We start from the raw sequence: 22,476 nt of genomic DNA, 5'->3' as shown, positions 1-22,476 counted from the left end.
ATACATGTATACATACAGTATGTATATATATATACTGTATATATATGTATATATATGTATAAATTGTCTGTGTGTAGAATAATGTCAGAAATTTTATACATCACGTTTCTGGACTTTAAAATATTAAGCCACAAATTATCCAGTAATTTCGAATTCACCATACTTAGGGAATGAATCACACCTACGGGAATTGTATATGATAAGTGTTCCTACAGGGCCAAGATATTTAAATATTGTCATCCCATGTCCGGGATGAAAAGGAATACGTGAATCGTGGTTCAGTCACCGTCGTCTTTTTGTCCCAGCCCAGAAGGAAGTTTCCAATCCTGGTCATATATATATATATATATATATATATATATATATATATATATATATATATATATATATATATATATATATATATATATATATATATATATATATATATATATATATATATATATATGTATGTGTGTGTGTGTGTGTAGTTGTATTAGCTGAAGCCACAGGAAATGATTAAAAGGGACCGACAGGGTCAAGTATTTCGTGTATCTGACCCATCTTTGTTCCCAGATGAGCAAAATACACGGAAGTACTTGGTCCTCGGTCGTTTCCTTTTATTCATTTCCTGTGGCTTCAGCATGTTTTTAAATCACGTGTCTTTTTGTGATTTTAGTATTCATATATATATATATATATATATATATATATATATATTTATATATATATATATATATATATACACATATATGTATGTATGTGTGTATATATACAGTACATATGTGTGTGTGTGTTTATATATATGTATATATATATATATATATATATATATATATATATATATATATATATATATATATATATATATATATATATATATATATATATATATATATATATATATATATATACAACTCACTTAGGGACAAAGAGTGTTAATTCGCTTTGTAGCACAGCTATTGCTAAAGTGTGTCCGTGTGTGTGTGTGTATTAGAGAGAGAGAGAGAGAGAGAGAGAGAGAGAGAGAGAGAGAGAGAGAGAGAGCAGTATATTGAGGAAAGTCACCATCCCTTCATAATTCCTAGTAGCCGAATCATTAATTATATTACCCCAACGGAGCTGAAGCGATCAAGTGTCCTCCCCTCCGCAGCGAGATGAGATGTCAGCAAACAAAAGCATAAAGCCAAGCAACGGCTGGAAACAACGACAATCGCTGGTAATTATATATGAATAATTGTGGACCAGATGTTCCGAAGATCTTTTCCCAAAACAATATGCAAAGCAGAATTGGATATGTTCAATCACTCCAACAGTATTTCACAATTACTCGTCAGAGCAAATCGGTATAATTAGTTAGACAAACTGGTTCGTATGCAGACACAAACTTGTAATTAAAGTATATATTACTGTCGTATACTTATCTACTGCTCGGTAGTGAAACAAATTTCTGTTTTGACAATTTTACAGCCAGTAATTTCTATATAGTCCGTATCCATATTCTGTGGCAACAGAGAAGCAAAAGATTCCCTCCGGCGCGCATGACCAAAAAGAATTTAATCCCTTGGAAAATTCCGCAGTGTTTACATGAACGGCATCAGGTAACGACTGGGGCTTGCATGACAATAAACAGCGGAACGAGGTCGTTTTCCTCTTGCTGACGTCATTGGCAATGATGAAAATACCCTACCCTTCCGACCCAAGATTTTCTTGTATTTCAAGAAAGTCAACATCCATTCATCTTTTAGAAGGAAAATAGGGAAAATTGTATTTACTAATCTTGAAACTGATGAGCCTCAGAAAAATATTTGCCTTGGATTTACCTGAAGCCTTGTGAGAATATTTACCTTTGTTATTTACATTTAATCAGCCTGATTTATTTCTGTGTAAGTTTGTGCTCTCTACCTTTTGGACGCCAGTTTTATTCAATCCAGTTCATGCCAACTATAATGTTATCATGCCTAATAGAATGTTAATTCAATTCAGTTTAAACTAACAAGGACATTTAAGCGAAAATTTCATTAAGCCTAGTCCAAGAAATTCCCTTTATCAATTTTTTTATTATCCAGTTCTGATTCACAAGAATAATTTAATGCAACTTTAGTTCTAATATACACTTATCTTCATACCGTAAAGATTTTTTTTATTAGCGTTAGGCTTTAATATAATTTTAGCCTTGTGAAAAATTCAACAACAGCATTTGAAATTATTTTGAATTACGTGGAAGTTTTCATTACAGTTCAGTGTAAATAATCATCTTAAATCTTAATATACCCTGATTCATTTCAGATTCATTTAATTCTAAAGACTAATACAAATTAACATATTCTAATGAGTGCAAATAGCTTTCTTTTGTCCTAAGAATAATTTGATCACCATAATTTAATCTTAAATTCGATTATTCTTTCTTTTATTTAATCAAGTATTTTGAAACTATTTGCTTCCGAACAGTATCTGAGCATTACATCTCGCTTACGAATTTGAACACCATCACGACACCAGGGAACACGATAACAATTGACAATCATACAGATTTCTTTTCCTTAGTAAAAGAAAAAGAACAAGCAAAACGCTCGTCAGACCTTCGTTAAGCTCGTTAGTTTATCAGGTGCCTTTGCATGCGTCGTCCTTCATTGTGTCAGGGAGCGTTCGCAAGCAAACACAAAGCGTAATCTCAGACCTTGTTAGGGCACTGCGCAAACAGTGGAGCAAAGAAAGCTTATCATGTTGTCTGTAAGGGGTAATTAACTGCAGGCAACCTTAGAAGCCTCGCCTCATGCTTTATATTCAAACCTGTGATTATGCTGCTTTTATATTTTCTCATAAACTGCCTAGATCTTTCCTTGAAATGCAATATAATAACAATAATAAAAATAATAACTGAAGACCATTTACAGCTGCTGAAACAAGCCTGACTATTCTACATTTGAATTTTTACTATTATTCGCTTGGGAGGAAAAAGCAACACAGGCTTTGGAATGGCTTTTTACTATTTTACAGAATAAGAATAACAATAAATGTACTACTGGACATACAGTAGTAATTTAACACTAGAGCTCCCTCATAAACGCAGCTCGAGGTGTATTGGGAAGAAATTTAAAGTAATCTAATTCTGTGGACAGAAGTTTGTATAACTTCTAAAAACTGTCCTGGCCGGAGGGGGGGGCGTGTTTTCACTGACATGAGTACCACTCTGAAAATTTCGTTTCCTCCATGAAACTACTGAATTTCAAATTCAGGTGTTCTATGATTGTGCCAAGTTTTTCAAGGTCAAATTCCAGATAAAATAACATATTAAAACGATACCGCATGCCCTCGGAAAGTAAAATGGGTCATGAACATTTACTGTATAACTTCATACAAAGTGAGGAGTCATAATAACAATTTTAATTATAATAATAATGATAGCAAACCAAAATATAATAAACTGTCCTCCAACTTCTCCCATTCCCCTCCTAGATTTTATTATTATTATTATTATTATTGTCCTCCACCATCTCCTCCTTCCTCTCCTACTCATTATTACTACTGTTTTTTTACTATTATTAATATTATTATTTTACTTTAAAAAACTGAGTAAACAAGATGAAATTTCATCTCGCAAGACGAAAGCGGAGAAGGAGAAGAAAGAAGACTTACGACACCTCCGGGCCAGGACAGTCATCAGGAAGGTTATTAAAAAGGAGAGAGGAGCATCGCCTTCCAATTAGGAAGAGGAAAAATTGGGATTGAACTGGCTCTGGTCGCTTAAGGAAGGGCTTCGGCCGACCAATTCTTATTTTCTATGGCAATTTCCCCGTTTCCAGTTGGAGAAACTCCACCCAAGTGAAATCGGCTCTGTCGAGACCAAGATGTTTATTTATATTTATTCCAATATCTTGGATGTTTCTATCAGCACATTCTCTCTCTCTCTCTCTCTCTTGTTCTATGCTCTGCGGATCATTATGTTGGGTTAGGTACCAACTTGGTAGTTATTTAACTGTCGTCGGCTGCTGCTGGTGGTGGTAAGAAAAGAGAGAGAGAGAGAAAAAAGACTGAATATAGATAACAGATGCTATGGTATGTTCTCGGCCAGCACTCTGCTAGGCCCGAGTTCGAGTCTCCGACCGGCTAATGAAGAACCAGAGGAATTTATTTCTGGTGATAGAAATTAATTTCTCGGTATAATGTGGTTCGGATTCCACAATAAGCTGTAGGTCCAGTTGCTAGGTAACCAAGTGGTTCTTTGCCACGTAAAATAAGTCTAATCCTTCGGGCCAGCCCTAGGAGAGCTGTTAATCAGCTCAGTCGTCTGGTTAAACTACGGTATGCTTAACTTTTTTCTCCATCAAGAACTCTACCTTCTTATAACTAAGGACGTTGATGACCTCGAAAATGATACAATTACCCAACATATATCATAAAAAAAAAAATCGTTGACAAACACCTTAATAACTTGGAAGGAAATCACCTGTTAGTTTTTACCCTTCAGATAATGGGAACATTTTTCACCCGGGCATCTTTGCCGATGGTTACAAACAGAAACTTTGTCATCATTCTTTTAAAATCCGAAGAAGTAAATTTATACCGTTGTCACTTTCACCCAAATTACCAAAGAGAAACTTGTGCATAATGTTATTTATTTCTATAGCAAATAAATCTGATCTAAGGAAAATATGAATAAAATACATTTTATTTATTTATATTGAAATAAAATGCGTTGATAGCAATCCGTGCCCAAGTTTTAACAATTTATCTATGTTTTTGTAAATTTAATGAAATAAACCACTATCAAATGTAACATATTCAAACCCATACGTATTCAAAACTTGAAGACTAGGAATGTTAAAATCAGCAAAACAGGTGTGTTGTAAATTGCTGAGATGGTGATTTCAATGAATTAAAATCGAAACTGATGAAGGCTATAGAGAACCATTCTTTCGTTGAAATTTACTTAGCAATAGCTGAACGTTCTACAAGAGTTACCTCTATTCTTTATTTGAGAAGAAATGTAAGACGCCCGAATGTTCACCTTTTCATAAAGTCTGAGCTATTTTGAACACCTTGAAGGACTAAAGAGCATTTCAACAACAACATCTGTCTACTTTCCCCTTCCAACAGATTTCAGTTCATGTGAAAAAGCAAGTACAACTACGCGTGAAAACAAGGATGTCAAAACAAAGGTAACAATAACAATAACAACACCAATATAAGGATAATAATAAGCTTTCTTCGTGACCCAAATCGCGGATCACGACAATTTCTCCCTCGGTCGCACTAATCGAACCATCCATCATTTCGCTTTTCCTTCTGGCCACATCAATCATTACTCCTTTCTAAGCTGTCTACCTATGACCACAAGGATACAATATATATATATATATATATATATATATATATATATATATATATATATATATATATATATATATATATATATATATATATATATATATATATATATATATATATATATATATATATATATATATATATATATATATATATATATATTTATATACATATATATATAGACACATATATATACAGATAATATAATACATTATTTTTATGTATATATACACATATATATGAGCATGTATGTATTTATATAATATTTTTTTAAATATAAGTACTCCTCAAAACGTTAACCTGTCTTTGGAGATGAGATTGCTAACCTCCCGTCCCACTTTCATCCTGAATGCGACCTAATCAGCTACTTGGGTCAATAAAGGTGCAGTAGATTTTTCGGGACACGGACCCTCACTATGATCCACCCAGGGGGGTAAGAGACCCTGAGAGAGAGAGAGAGAGAACTGGCAAGATAATAAATAAGAATTATGCTCAGGTATCAAAATTTAACGGCTAGTTACGTTCAAAAACCTTTACTATCGTCCTCTGGATAAAATGAGACAAGATTAAAATTTCAATAACTTTATTCTTGCAAAACTATTTTTATTACGGTCATTAATTAAAACCTGGAAAAAGAAAAGCTACGGTTTAGATCAACAATCACTTTTCATTTCAGACACTGATCGAAATAATACGTAAACTTGGACACGAAAAGAGAGCCGCATGGGGCTGCAAACAAAATTATTCTATTCTATTCGGTCCCGATTAACTCCCATTCTTTCCAAATGTAACTCTCTCTCTCTCTCTCTCTCTCTCTCTCTCTCTCTCTCTTATGTGGTAAAGATGCTAGCCGTGATGAGGAGAAGAGCAGATCGTTTTCAGGTACACTGCATGTACAGTACTATGACTCGAAGTGTATAAGCTGGAAGACTAATGAATTAATTATTGGGGGTTTTCTGGAGTAACTGATTCTAGGATAAGCTGGAGAAGGAAACATAGAGCGTATAAGGTTGATAGTTTCACAAATGTGGTAGGACGAGAGTCACTTCGCATTCAAGAAGAACCAGTGCGTGCTTGCAGGATGCTAAACTATGGGACAGACAACGCCACGAATTTGGAGAAACTACAGAGCTGTTGTAAGGAACTGCTGTGAAGCTGTGAATACCAAATAATATCAAAATCTAGTGAGATTTTCATCAGAAGAAATAATTCTAAACAAAATAAACAAGTAAAAAATATAGAGTTGTCTGTACAGTGTATAATGCTGTCTGAAACTCTTAGCCATGGCCCATGAAACTTTAAGCCACTGCCTGGTGGTGGCCTGTGTTGTTGGCACCTATTGCGGTGCCAAACGCACGATCATGGCTAACTTTAACCCTAAATAAAATAAAAACTACTCAGGCTAGAGGGATGCAATTTGGTACGTTTGATGATTGGAGGGTGGATGGTCAACATACCAATTTGCAGCCCTCTAGCCTCAGTAGTTTTTAAGATCTGAGGGTGGACAGAAAAATGCGGACGGACAGACAAATACCCATCGCAATAGTTTTCTTTAACAGAAAATTAAAAGAAACCCGTTATAAGAAATCAAACTGCAGAAAAAGAATTAGATGCCAACATCAACTCGGCTCTCTCGCAGCAAGAACTACATTTCAATGGAAGAAAGAGGCTCCTGTCAGCGCACCGAACTCTTATCATAGGATTTCCAGCCCCTGCCCGACCCAAGCAACCACCACCAATGGGGGGAAAATGGGATCATTCGTGAAAAAAAGAATAAGTAATTCCTTTTTTCTCTTTTCATGATATTTTCCAGTTCAATGGACAACTTTCTACAATTAACGTTTTGTTCCCTTTGAATTTTTAATGTTAATTTTGCCACATAAACTATACAAGTATAATTTAGAATCTTAATAACAACAAAATGGAATAGTTTCATTTTTCCCAAAGAGAGAGGAAAATGAAACTCCCTTCTCAGCTTTGAATAATTTATGAAAAGTGCCGTTCCAATATTTGGCACAAATAATTAAGTCATTAAATAACAGTTCATATTCTTTGCTTAGATTTCGGATGAGATAGATGAGTAGATAGTAAAAAAAAGTATCGTAAACATTTGGAAAAGAAGTAACATGACACATTGTATTCATGAATCGTATACACGTAAGAGGTTCTTCAATTCTAAGACAATTCTCTGGACTCCTCTCCCTACCCTGATTTAATTCATTGTTACTTTTAGTGTTGAGCAACTAAATTTCTAATTCCCCATTCATTTCTCGGTATAATGTGGTTCGGATTCCACAATAAGCCGTAGGTCTCGTTGCTAGGTAACCAACTGGTTCTTAGCCACGTAAAATAAGTCTAATCCTTCGGGCCAGCCCTAGGAGAGCTGTTACTCAGCTCACTGGTCTGGTTAAACTTAGGTATACTTTTTTTCCTTTGCTTTTGCTTTCCATACAAACACACACACACATGCACACACACACACACAAATACAAATCATTCGCGTTGCTCAGACTACAGCAAACTGGTCTGGTAGTTTCAGAATGAAATCACTTTATAACAGTCACTGATTTCTCATCTCCCTTAGTGAGAGAGGGCAGATCAAAGGATGGTCAGGTTAATTTGCTTCAGGGCTGTGCTCTCATGTTTTGATGCAATAGTATTTACTAGCCTAAGGAAGACCTGAATACTGACATATACATATGGTCTGGAGTCCACTAGCTTATCCAGTTTTCTATGGTATTACTATCATTATTATTATTATTATTATTATTATTATTATTATTATTATTATTATTAGTAGTAGTAGTAGTAGTAGTAGTATTCATAATGACAGGTCGCTGTTATGGAACTTAGCAAAAACTATTTCTTTGACTACTGAATCTACACATGATAAATTACCCATATAATGGTTATATACAACACATTCGATGAAAACAAGACTACCACCAAATATATTCTGCTGATAATGAAAAAATCATTATACGCACATACATACACACACACACAAGCACACGCACACACACATACATATATATATATATATATTTTATATATATATATATATATATATATATATATATATATATATATATATATATATATATATATATATATATATATATATATATATATATATAAAACAAAATGTGAAAGCTCCTGTGCGTTAGAGTTACAAGTATATACAACTGTGGAGTTTTTTACCAAAGCAAAAAAGCACGACAGTGTTCTGTCAGCGAGAATTAAGGAATCACTTCATTTTAAGAACGTTATATGACGCATTTTATTAACAACGGTAGTTACACATAAGCGTTCGCGCGCGCGCGCACACACACAATAAAAATATATATAAACATATAGAGCGCGTGTGTATAATATATGTCTCACTCACATTTCCAAATATTACAAAACCTGCTTTCTCAATGAATCTGGCAAAAGTAAACACTTGCATCGTGCAAAATCCTTGAGCGAAGAAGAGTAAACAAGAATGCAATCACTATTGCTTTCACGGGCAATTTCACTGTTTGCAATGAAGCTCCCACTTAAATGGGACTAATACTATTGGTCCATAATGGCCCCAAGACACTTGATTGGCCGAGAACATTTCTCTTACTGACATTGAATTTTTTCTTCGTTTTAATGCTTCCACGCACTTTCATATCAAACAATGCAGTTTTGGCCAAAAGGAGAAAAAGGTCCTGTTGGTATTAGAGAGTTGTATGAGATGAAAAACAAACAACAAGCACAAATTCAGGGTAAAGAAAAAAAAAAAAAAAACATCGAAGTAAACAGTAGGTCCAAACTAATTTACGATATGAGCTGATACAGTCTCCAACAATGCGCAACATTCCTAGCTGAAATTCATTATATACTTACGCTGATTCCTAACTCGGACATTTATCTGGGTTCCATTCACATATACACAGTGTTGGACATAGACATAAAAATTCAGTATGTCAGTAAAGGAAAATAAAAAATTTCTTACATGAGATATTACTGTCACGTGTAATCAGGCAATGGAAAATAAGTTAAATAAAATTGAGCACATGGAAATTCCCCACAAAGTAAAAGTTTTACCAACCAAAAAATGTCCAATATCAACACTAAGCAGCAATGGGGAAATACAGCAAAAGTGACTAATAATGTATAAACAAATTTACAAGGATGGTGGTAAACATAAAATAATAGAAAATAAAGATGTGAATAACAATGAGGAAGACACTAAAATAGATTCAACTGGTTTGTCAGTCCTTCCATCCATTAACTTTGGAAAGGGATACTCTGTTCCTCTGCGATTCCAGAATCATACTTTGCCTGTCTATAGGAAACAGGATTGTCTTCACTGCAGGAGGAAAATCCATCGGTTCAGATTTTGCTTTCAACAACCTGGCTTCATTGGGACAGCTGTGTCCATCTCGATGTGTTTATCATAAAAACGACTATGATTGATTAGGCAATAACAAAAAAACATGAGCGAGACTGGATAAAAATGTTGATGGACTCACAGAAACATACGAGCTAAAATTAATTAACTCTGTTTCGTCCAAAATTCTGATGCTGCGTTAATTTGGAATGTATCTTTTTTCATCGAAAGTTTTCAAGCGCAAGCATCCATTCATTATTATCTATAAGCGTACATGTATAGATCATTCACACACGCCCATACATACATACTCACTCACACCCACCCACCCACCTACACACACACACACACACACACATATATATATAGTATGAAAGTACATATGTACATACAAGATAAAACATACGAGTTTTTACCAACAGAAGCAATAAGCTTTAAAATTAGGTATTCATTAACTCTGGCAGGTCGCAATTCCTAGAGATAATATAAGACGTTATGCGTCAAAAATTAAGACAGCTATCTGTTAAGTTTTCTTCTTGTTACCATGATGACTTTTATTCATGACAATTGAAAACTTCGGGAAGTGTTATTCAAGCTGGATACTTGGAGGATCCAAAGAGACATTTTGTCTTTTATAATCTGCGTGGGAAGAAGACGCATTCAGCCATTCCCTTTTCACTCCGAGGGACGCACTGGAACCTACGTCCATAGTTATGACGTCAAAAGATTTCTACGGAAAGCAATGATCGGCTGACTTGAGGGACATGGTTGCATCGTCTATCAGCTGTTGCTGGGCAAGAGTCGCCGTTCACTTTGAATATATATATGTATATATGAAATTTTATCACACCGTGATTTATATACAATCATGAAGTTACAAATGTCGCTTAATATCAATTCACGCTACCTCAGGATATCTCCGTTGGAGAATTGTCGCCGAAGGGGAATTTATATAAGTGATAAATGAATTGGTATCGTATGACACGAAAATATTCAGCGACTCCATGGGTAACGTCCACTGGAGTATGAATAGGTTTTCGTGTCACGGGTTATATGTTTCGACGATATATCATTTATCACTTATATAAATATCCAACGGAGATATCCGATACGTGAATTCGCTATTAAGCGATACATGATTATATATATATATATATATATATATATATATATATATATATATATATATATATATATATATATATATATATATATATGTATATATATATATATATATATATATGATTTGTGTCTGTGTTTGTATATGTGTTTCAAAATAACTTCTCAAATAATACTTGAACTGAACTTAGTTTACAAATAACTTACACCAATAAGGAATTATTTCCATATGTAATTCCACTGTATAAGGTTTTACAAGACATAATTGCAAATTACACACACACACACACACACACTCTCTCTCTCACACACACTCACACACACACATATATATACACTGGACATACACACAACACAACCACACACACACACACACACATATACATATATATATATATATATATATATATATATATATATATATATATATATATATATATATATATATAATATATATATATATATATATATATATATATATATATATATATATATATAATATATATATATATATATATAAAACACCTTCCCTTGAAGAAAGCAACAGGGCATACGCTGCTGTTGTCAACGTCTCAAAGGAAGAGGTTGGTAGCCGTATGTTCTTTCCTTGTCCCGATGGAATACTGAGTGCATAAAACTTCATTATGCATATTTTTGCAAGTCTTTTAGTTCCCTTTAGATAAATTTTAAGACTTTATTATTATTATTATTATTATTATCATTATTATTATTATTATTATTATTATTATTATTATTATTATTATAGCATTCTTGTTATTATAATAATTTTTATTATTACGAGTGTTTTAACTCATAAATATTTGCTATTACTATTAATAATTTTAGAGTTATCTTTCCTAATGTTAATAGTAATAAGATTATACTGGTACCATTTACGGCTGTGTGGCCAGCTAGTGATACTCACCCGCGGTTTACCTTACAGTAGGTTGTTCAAAGTGACGCAACTCTCCCGTGTATAAGCCAACTGTCCTCCCATCCCTGCGACTACAAAAGGAAGGTATTCACCCCACCAACGTCTGGCTTTCACTGTTGGAGTTAGAATATAGAATTTAGGCCAAAGGCCAACTGCTGGGACCTATGAGTTTATTCAGCGCTGGAAAGGACATTTAGTAAGAAGGTTTTGGAAAGGTGTAAGAGGAGGAAAGCCTCGCAGTTGCACTATAAAACAATTGTTATAGAGGGTGGAAGTCAGATGGAAGAATGAGAATATGAACGGAGGTACAATAAAATGAATGAAAGAGGTTGGAACTAGGGGCCGAATGGAGGCTGCAAAGAACCATAAGTAATGCCTGCAGTGCACAATGTAGGGTGCACTGACGGCACTACCTATCCTACGAGGAAGGCTTTCACTGTTGGTTACCCATCTACTCAATGACGGGTTCAGTTCTGCCTAACATTCCAAATTCATAATCAAGTCACGTCTGTTAGTTTCCAATAATTTTTCTTGATCCTCACTCACCATTTATATATGTAACTGACACACCTGGCTCCTTTCACATTTTTTTTGAACCTCAATAGTTCAAGCAAAGATGCAATGCATTCATTATTACCCTGAAACAATTCAACTTATATCTAAATAATGTATTTTTATCTATTTATCTATTAATTTATTCATCAACTTTTTTCTTTTCTAATAACTGATCTCATCTTTCTGTATTTCCTATCATGTTCTGTAACTTCTTGCAAATGAACACCAATTTCTTTGGAAACTTGAATTTCAAGTCAATGGACCTTGTAGGCTTGTACACTATGAATAAGGTTCATCTTTTGAATAATAATAATAATAATAATAATAATAATAATAATAATAATAATAATAATAATAATAATAATCTCACCTATATGCAGGAAGTGCAACATGAAAGACGAGACCATAAACCGCATAGCAAGCGAATGTCCGGCCCTTGCACAGAACCAGTACAAAAGAGGTAAGATTCAGTAGCAAAAGCCCTCCACTGGAGCCTGTGCAAGAAACACCAGCTGGCTTGCAGTAATAAGTGATACGAACACCAACCTGAGGGAGTGATAGAAACGACCAGGCAAAAATCCTCTGGGACTATGGTATCAGAACAGATAGGGTGATCCGTGCCAACAGGTCAGACGTGACTTTGATTAACAAAATCAAGAAGAAAGTATCACTCACTGGTGTCGCAAGACCAAGGGTCACCAGAGTAGATGAGAAAGAGAAAAAATTGTTAAGTATCAAGACCTGAAAATATAAATAAGAAGGATATTGGATATGCCAGTGGAAATTGTACCCATATTCATAGGAACACTAGGGACGATCCCAAGATCCCTGAAAAGGAATCTGGAAAAACTAGATGCCGAAGTAGCTCCAGGACTCATGCAGAAGAGTGTGCTACTAGAAACAGCGCATATAGTGAGAAAAGTGATGGACTCCTAAGGAGGCAGATGCAACCCGGAACACCACACCATAAAAACCACCCAGTCGAATAGGGTGACTGTGATAGAAAAAAAAATAATACAAGTATTTCAGTTTCCATTACCTTTCGTCATCTATATAAACTAACATCCATCACGCCATTGCCGTAGCTTTCAGTAATTCCGTTAAACAAAATATGAAGTATAGATACAGAATAGATAAGAAATCAGTATTTAGTGCTTTCTTTTTTGACGGAAGCTCAAACAGATTATCAAATGTCACTCGAAGACAGTCTTGAACTCACACTAGAACAGTGGAGGAGTTTATAGACAATGTGATAATAACTGAAATGAATTTAAACACAAAAATAGGAATTTATACACACAACACATATATATATATATATAATATAATATATATATATATATATATATATATATATATATATATATATATATATATATATATATATATATATAAATATAAAGCCAAATCAAAAGTAATATGTATATTGTGTTAAAAGAAGAAGATATATGTATATACATATGTATATATATGCATGTATATTTGTGTTATATGTATATGTATGCATTTGTATGTATGTTATATGAATAAAATGTCTTATCTATGAAGAAAAGTCTATACCTACCACATTCAGCTAAGAACAGTGCACATGTAATCTGAAATTCCCATCTGCAAAAAACACTACATACGACAAGTACCCTTTCACGTCGATCCAGGACAAAAAGAAACGAACAAACAGGCGTCAAAAATTGGTAGCATGTCTACGTTCCGCCCCGGAGCACAAAAGGAGCTGAGGGTAGCGGTCTATACACGAGGCTCGTCTTACCATAGGGCATTTTTTCCCGTTCCCCTTTCTTCGTCTCTTGTGTAATGGCTCTTCTTGGCGCCAAGGCAATCTTGCGATCGCTCGTAAATAATATTGCAGCTAAGAAGAGCGCCTCCAGCTATGAATGCCTCTCCCAGATAATTTGGAATTTCAAAGCGGAGGCGTGCACGGCCGAGTTTAGAGTGCGCGCGAACTCGCCGAGGAACTGCATCCTATTAAAAGCTAAGGAGAGGGTTTTATGGACTTTTTAAGTTAACTATTATTGTTCGAAATACTAATCTTGGATTTATTTCTCAGAGTTTTTAAACAACGTGTAGTTAGCCCCTTTTTGTTGAAACGAAATTTATTGATATATTTGTAATCATTTAACGCCCAATGAAAATTACCATTTTGTTTAAAATAATATAAACAATGCTGAATTTCCTTCATTCAAGGACTAACGAAGTATGTAGCCTTTTCATTCAGAATTCAGTTTCAGACTCAATCCTGAGGAGTAATATCTCGAGATACGTCACCATTTTCCAAAAGATAGCATACTTGCACATACTTTTCTTAGAATTCAACAATCGATGATGTTATTGCGCTTCGCTCCAAATTCCATGATTGGAAACAATGAATGTGCATCTCTGAGCAATCAGCAATGGAAACCTACGTAGATTGCAATGTTTTTGTACCATATTCCAAGAAGACGGGAAAACAAGACTGAGCCATCACCGAATAACACTCTTCACTCTCTCAGGGTTTGCAAATATTCGCTCTGATTCGATTCGAGTGACCACCGACAAACACAGAAACAGGCGAAATATTACCAAGATCTCACAAATCTTTATTAGCGAAACAGGAAGTGAAATGGAATGGAACGAAGTAAGAGCCGACAAAATAGAAAAAATGAATATGAAATTACACAAACACATATATATATATACAATATATATATATACATACATATATATATATATATATATATATATATATATATATATATATATATATATATATATATATATATATATATATATATATATATATATACACTATATATACAAAATCTACTAGTCGTAATTATCTCAATGATCTCTTGACTATGCGATTTCTTCATAAGTTTTGGGTACGCTTCCCTTCTTCGTAGTAAAATGGTTCAAGTATACCTCATTCTAACAGTTTCTTCATTTGGATCATCAGAGTTTCTTCATTTGTAACGTCAAGCATATCCAAAAGGTGTAAAGTGTAAACAAATCGAGAAATTAAGAGTCATTGTGGCTACTCTAGAGAGAGAGAAGGATGTAACATACAATTGTTTTTATTTTATTTTAATGAGAAGTACCCCAGCAAGTGTTTTTTCAAGGGACTGCTATCCTAACACTTCTCATCCCAGTTGACAGCCAATTACAGTCGACTAACAACCTCATACATAATTTATTTAGAACTAAAGACGGCCGGATAAGATCTAACGGGATGTGTTTCGCAAATATCAAGCAAGACCTCCTATCTGACATAATAAAGCTGAACGTTTTTTGGACGTAATTTGAAACGTACTGCAATATATAATCAAGAGGTTTATAATTTCTAAATAAAAACACATGCAGTAAGAATAATCGACTGATTTACCGTTCACTGAATAACAACCCTTTCGAAAGCAAGTTATGCATTCAATAAATACAGAATAGTAAAAATACGAATACATAGCTTGTTGGTTCAACCACACAACGGACAATAAACTTGTTATAGGAAATTCAGCTCACTTCGAACAACAAAGGCAAGATTCCTATTTTAGAGGAAAATAACCACACTGCCGTATCTTTCCCCAAATGCAAAGGACGTCTTTGAAGAATAATTTCTAAAGGACTTTCGGACTTCGGAAATTTATGTTCGCCTGCCATTTTTAAAAAGACATACACGAGTCCAGATACTTCTTTCTTTTTTTCCACGATGGGCTTAGTTTACGACATAAGGAGTCTGGGTTTAAATTCACATCGTAAACCATAAAGACGAGGGAATGAGCATTGTATCTCTCTCTCTTATTCCCTCTCACTTCGTTGCGGTATTATCATACTCTCTCTCTCTCTCTCTCTCCAGCTGCTGGTACATCTAACTTTCTAGATACAATAGTCAGATCATTAAAATGCAAGTTCATGTTTTATTGATTCCTTAAAAAAAATATTGGATTTCTTGAAATCTGACGATTCCACAACAATATAATTTCTTTATTATGCAGTCAGCAGAGATATAGTATGTACGGCAGTAGCTATAATTTAAGCTTTCTACATACTAAGATAATTAAAGTTTTAGATGAAACCATACACACACACACAGACACATATACAAAATTTGTGCACGGACAGTAACTCTAAGGTATAACTTGGAGGGTAGATGGAGAAAGCACTCAAAATAATTAGAGCAAGAAGAGTTAAGAGAAAAAATCAACAAATCGAAAACCCAGTCAAGTGACAGAAAGGACAGGCTTCATCAGACAGCAGCTTCGGCAACTCGGATTATCTGTACATACACAAACAAACTTACACACACATATACAGGCAAACCGTTTTAGCTTAGGGATGATAGCTTTTAAGATGTAAGACCATAATGTGGTTCGGATTCCATAGTAAGCTGCAGGCCCCGTTGCTAGGTAACCAATTGGTTCTTAGCCACGTAAAATAAAATCTAATCTCTCGGGCCAGCCCTAGGAGAGCTGTTAATCAGCTCAGTGGTCTGGTTAAACTAAGGTATACTTAACTTTTTTAAGAAGTAAGACCATGTTATATAGAACGAGGGTGTAAGTTCTAGAGAACAATCGAACTGGCTTTGATAGTGTTACATGCTAATTTTCATCATCACGCCACGTTTTATATTTTTGTATGTATATATGTACATGTATATATATATATATATATATATATATATATATATATATATATATATATATATATATATTTATATATGCTGTATATATATTATATATATCTATATAAATATATATATATATATATATATATATATATATATATATAAAGTGAATATATATATATATATATATATATATTAAAAGTGAATGTTTGGACTGTATAGAAATTCAAACCGCTAGACAGAAGCAGATAAAATTAGGCACACGGGCTTTATATGCCCCAGGAAGGTTTATATCTCAAAATCAAAGCCCTACCCCCGTGACAGGCATCAAACACAGACAAATTGATTTAATTTTTCGTTTTTACCGGTGCTGTTCGACTTTTCTTCAGTAACTTTATGGGAGCTTGTGTGGAAAACAACCACCTTTTCTGCTGGTGACATCATTTAACTCCACCCACTGCAAACCCTATAATCAGTTTAGTATATCCCAAAAAAATTAAACATGTGTTTGACTGTATTAGAATTATTTTCATTCTGTCAAAAATCAATGTAATTCAATATATATATATATATATATATATATATATATATATATATATATATATATATATATATATTATATTCTACATATACTGTATATTCACCAGTCACACCAGTACAATTACAATCTTTGCCATGGAAAAAAGTAGCAACAGAGCAAATGCTTCTGTGACAGACATACCCCCTCATTAAAAAATTACTCGCACTGAAATTATCACATTTTTTTCAGTGTTCGTTTTAAGCCAAACGTATCTTAATCGTACCTTTCCAATAAAATACAAATTCTTAAGTACCCTGTGGTATTACCATCATCATATCTAAGTACTTAGTCCGTGAAGAAAACTTTGTAGTTATGGGCACAACTTTGGCGATCAAGAACTACTTCATCGACGAGACGAAACAATTCAACACCATCCGCGCATGCATATTAGCAGACTAAATGCTTCTGTGACAAAACTACCCCCTCATTAAAAAATTACATCAAATACACGTTTTTTAGTGTTCATCTTAAGCCAAAAGTTGAAAACAAATTGCCAAAAAAACAAATTCTTAAGGGTTGTGTTTATCATCATCATAGGAACTTAATGACTAAAAATCACGTTTTGTAATTTCTAAAGGAACCAATGTTTGAATCATCCTAAAAACATAAGGAAAGAAAAGCGTTCGTTAAAGCTTGAAACCGAAAACATAGCTCCTTTTACGGTGTCTAAAATTATCAGAATAATTTACATCTATAAGCCAACGGAACTGTATCTTAATAACTTACGGATATTTTGAGGGCTGCTTGTCGGGTGACAACCTACCATTGAGGTTTTACCTGAGAAGATCGAATACCAGTTTTGAAAACCCGTAGACCCTGAGCATCAACGTTATTGCAGAAACCTGATAAAATCTGTGCTGAGAGAGAGAGAGAGAGAGAGAGAGAGAGAGACAGAGAGAGAGAGAGAGAGAGAGACAGGTTCTCGCTGGAGAGAGAGAGAGAGAGAGATTTAAAGAGACTTGAGAGAGAGAGAAGCATCCTTGTGGTAGAAAGGAAGAGAACTGACAGATGAGGTACGATTGGCATCACTGATCAAAAGAACTGTCTTCTCTTCAACCCACTCGACAAGAGAGCCTTAGATATTCGAGCAGTTATACTGACAAAACATCAAAAAGAAGAAATTTTTTTGAGTAGCCGGGAGAAAATATGTGTGTGTGAATTAAAACTATCTAAACATGGCATCCCATTTTTTCAATCTTTTCAAGGAAGATTTTGTAACTGCAGCGTTTGCGGAAGAAATGTGATTACCCATAATGTTGATAGAAAGATAAGTTCCACTGCGTATATAACGGCCAATTTAGTGGGTTACCAAATGAAAACTTAAGGCTGTTGTTCTGATGATCCCATATGAAATTCCTTGAAGTAAACGAACCTCAGAAAGACTAGAACATCAGAGTAACGAATAGCAGAACGGAACAGGACGCTGCTTTTCATGTAAGAAAAACAAGCACTCGAAAAGATTGATGACTTCTTTTCACTCAATAATTTAAAGAGAATAACGAAGTCGCAGGTCCCTTTACGACAATCCAGTGGACAGACGTAATTCTTGGTACTTCTTTTGGGACAACTGACCAGGGACCAATTGGAAACTTGGGTTGTGTTATAGAGCGAGTGGGTTAACATGAAAACTTAAGGTGTTCTGCCAATATCTAGTTCCTGACCTGCAAAACCTTAAGTAAATATTCAGAAAATAGAACATCAAGTAACGAATAGCAGAACGGAACAGGACTCTCTCTATTGTTTGAGGAAAATAAAATATAAATTTATTTATATCAATAATTTAAAGAGAATAATATATAGGTCCCTTTACGACAATCCAGTGGACAGACGTAATTCTCAGTATATCTTTACTGAATAGGGACAATTACTTGGGTTACTTATATATATATATATATATATATGAAAATCTTAATAAATATTTGAATTCAATATATCAATATATCTTGTTTGAAAGATGTGTGTATTTATGTATATGTATATATGCATATTATATATATATATATATATATATATAGTATATATATATATATATATAATATATATTTATATATATATATATTTTATATATATATATAATTTTTATCATATCACCGTGATTTATATACAGATATTAAGTCGCAGCGGTTTTGAACGTCGACTGGAAGTCGTTGGGGGTTACTGTTGAGTGTTCGAGTTACTTAGGCACCAATCCATTTATCAATTATAATTCCCCTTCGGTGATATTCCCGAAGTAGCGCGAATTGGATATTAAACGACATTTGTAGCTTAATGTTTACACACACACACACACACACAACACAAACACATAGACATATATATATATATATATGTATATATATGTATGTATTATTGCTGAAAAACTAGTACTGGGTGTATAAATTGGTATAAGCATGTGAAAAGATGGAAAAAATATACATTTTCTAGTTGTGTCAACAATGCAAAAATAATGTGTGACGGAGTACTAAATGTGTTAAATAGAAAATATACTCACCACCAAAGAAACCGGAAACGAATGCAGGATAATCGTTACTTTCTAGTAATGTAATCTGGTACATGTGAATGCAGCAATGGAATATTTCCAGTTTTTTTATATGTAACAACGACAACTTTCTTGGACTGCATGAAGACATCCCTTCTAGGGGAATACTTTATAAAAAAAAAAAACTAAAATTTTTCTTAGAATGACTTTACATTAAAAATATAAACAGACACGCACTAATTTGCAAATCACACGAAATTGCAATTAAGATGACTTTACTGGGTAATTAGCTGTATTTGCTAAGACCTAATCCTAAGGTCTTGGAGAAATCTCTCTTTCAACAATTTCTGGAGTCTTCGGGGCCAAACCAAATACAATTTCGAAAACAAATACGTTCCGGATGCAATATGATTTCGTACTCATGAGAGTCCTAATGAACTCTAGAGGACAGGAACCTAATGAGGACATGAGACTTTAATATTGGCTCTTAGATGAGGACATCAAAATCAAGCGATTCAGAGAGAGAGAGAGAGAGAGAGAGAGAGAGAGAGAGAGAGAGAGAGAGAGTTTACTAGTATCATTATAAGTCTGTGGGCGTAAAAAAGAATCTAATCTTTCTATAATTTTTTTTTTTTAGTTCTGGGGGAATATGTGGATTCTATCTTGAAGAAAGAAATGACTTCTCTTTGAATTTCTGCAGGAAAATTCGCTGAAGGAGGGATATATTGTTAAGTCTATTATCATTACTATAACAAAGAAAGGGGAAATATCACTGAAGCAAGTAAACATATTTACCAGTATTAGGAAAACGGAAAAACTTTAACGGCGTGTAATGTATTCAAAGAAAATCAAGGTCCAGGATGAACAGGAGCCAGTACGTTCCAGCTATGGCCAAACAGGAGACCAGAAACATTTAGCAATGAAAAGGGTTCGACCTCCTCCTTGACCAAAAGTAGTAGTCAGTCACATCGGAGGAAGAATAAGTATAAGCAATTAGATCTTCAATAGACATATTCTAAATATTATTTTGTAAATTCTTTGTGCTTCGTGGCGAGTATCAGAGATATAAAAACTGAACTTGTTCTTCCTTTTATTAGTCTTCTGCTTGAATTAATCCTCCAATCAAGGCTGACTGCAATATCCTAATTTTGACTGTTCTCATTGCAATGAACGTGATGAAATTTGTGCCAATCCTAATTAAGTTTCTTCATGAGGATTAACATTAATTTCAGATACACGTAAAGAAGTTCAATCTCCACCTGTGCAGATGAGCGGAAAATAAATAAATAACTAAATAAATAACCAAACACAGGAATAGCATTCAACAATTCCCTTAACTGCGGCAGAGACATAGGACAAAACTAGATCCAATACATTTCGCGAGATCTGGGTACGCTCAGTGGTCGATAGAATATAATCAGAAGAATGACAGAATTCCCAAGAAAACCTGCCATTATGATCGGTAACTCCTGAGCGAAGTCAGTCCGGCTGCCACCAACCGTAAGTAGGCCTACTTGTAAGGCTTATAAGGCCTCAAGAGACTGTGAGAGAGTTCTTAGACCATTAAATTAAGCAAACGTTCCTTAATGAAGTGTTTTACGGGAAGTTTAACAAAATTATCTTCATTATCATTACAAAATTTATATAATATACAAAATAACAACTGAGTTCAAAGCTTTTCTGCCGCCAATGTGCAAGGTAATATGCTTTGAACGCAGATATTTGTATTACATGACGAGAGAGAGAGAGAGAGAGAGAGAGAGAGAGAGAGAGAGAGAGAGAGAGAGTTAACGTTCACTTTCCCTTTCTGGCCTCTTGCAATGTATATTTTAAAGTGTACTTGTGCACAGAACAAAAGAATCCTCTAATATTTCATCTCTACATACAGTACAGTATCGTCAGATTCAAGTTACTCTAATTACTACAATTTGCGAATCTAACACGATTCTCCTGAATTCCTTTATCATCTATTCCCTTCGGCTTTCAACCCACAACTCGCCTCCTGGAAAAGACGTCGTCGTTCTAGGAATTCCTCAAAGGGCTTAATACAAAGACTAGAGGCAGAGGTTTTCCGAATGGGAAAGTGGTGAAATCGCTGCTCCGGCAATTCAGACAAGGCCTCCACCTGTCTGGATGAAACAGAACAAACCCTGATGTGTTTCAAAGAAAGCCACAGTTGCAATGGAACTAAGGCAACAGGGCTGTTCCGTCTTGTGACCAACCACTCGACGGCTAAGATCAATTGAAAATGGCTTTCAGAAATTGAGGGAAAAATGTTATACTGAAAATTATATTCCCAACATGGTTTTTTGGTTTGCAAATAGATGCAAAAAATGCCTTTAAAAATCACACATGCGCCATGGTAGAAAGTTTGCAAAAATCACTTCCTAAGTAAACTTCTTCACGTCATATTCGTTTAAAAGAATACATAAAAATTAAACATTAATTTTGTTTGTCATCAGCCATTAACTGCCAAAACAGCATCTCCTCAGCAAAAACAAAATAAGAAAGTTCCTTTTATTTCTACTCA

General features: G+C 34.2%; 1 pseudogene; it reads right to left on the bottom strand.

Moving 5' to 3' along the window:
• The window catches only part of LOC136833740 (potassium voltage-gated channel subfamily KQT member 1-like), a 708,908-nt pseudogene that overhangs the window by 329,135 nt on the left and 357,297 nt on the right, over positions 1–22,476 (bottom strand).

The sequence above is a fragment of the Macrobrachium rosenbergii genome, chromosome 52, assembly GCF_040412425.1.
Source record: "Macrobrachium rosenbergii isolate ZJJX-2024 chromosome 52, ASM4041242v1, whole genome shotgun sequence".
In the NCBI taxonomy this organism is placed as follows: Eukaryota; Metazoa; Arthropoda; class Malacostraca; order Decapoda; family Palaemonidae; genus Macrobrachium; species Macrobrachium rosenbergii.
Note: the sequence above shows the minus strand (reverse complement) of the source record. Positions and strands in the feature narration are given on the sequence as shown.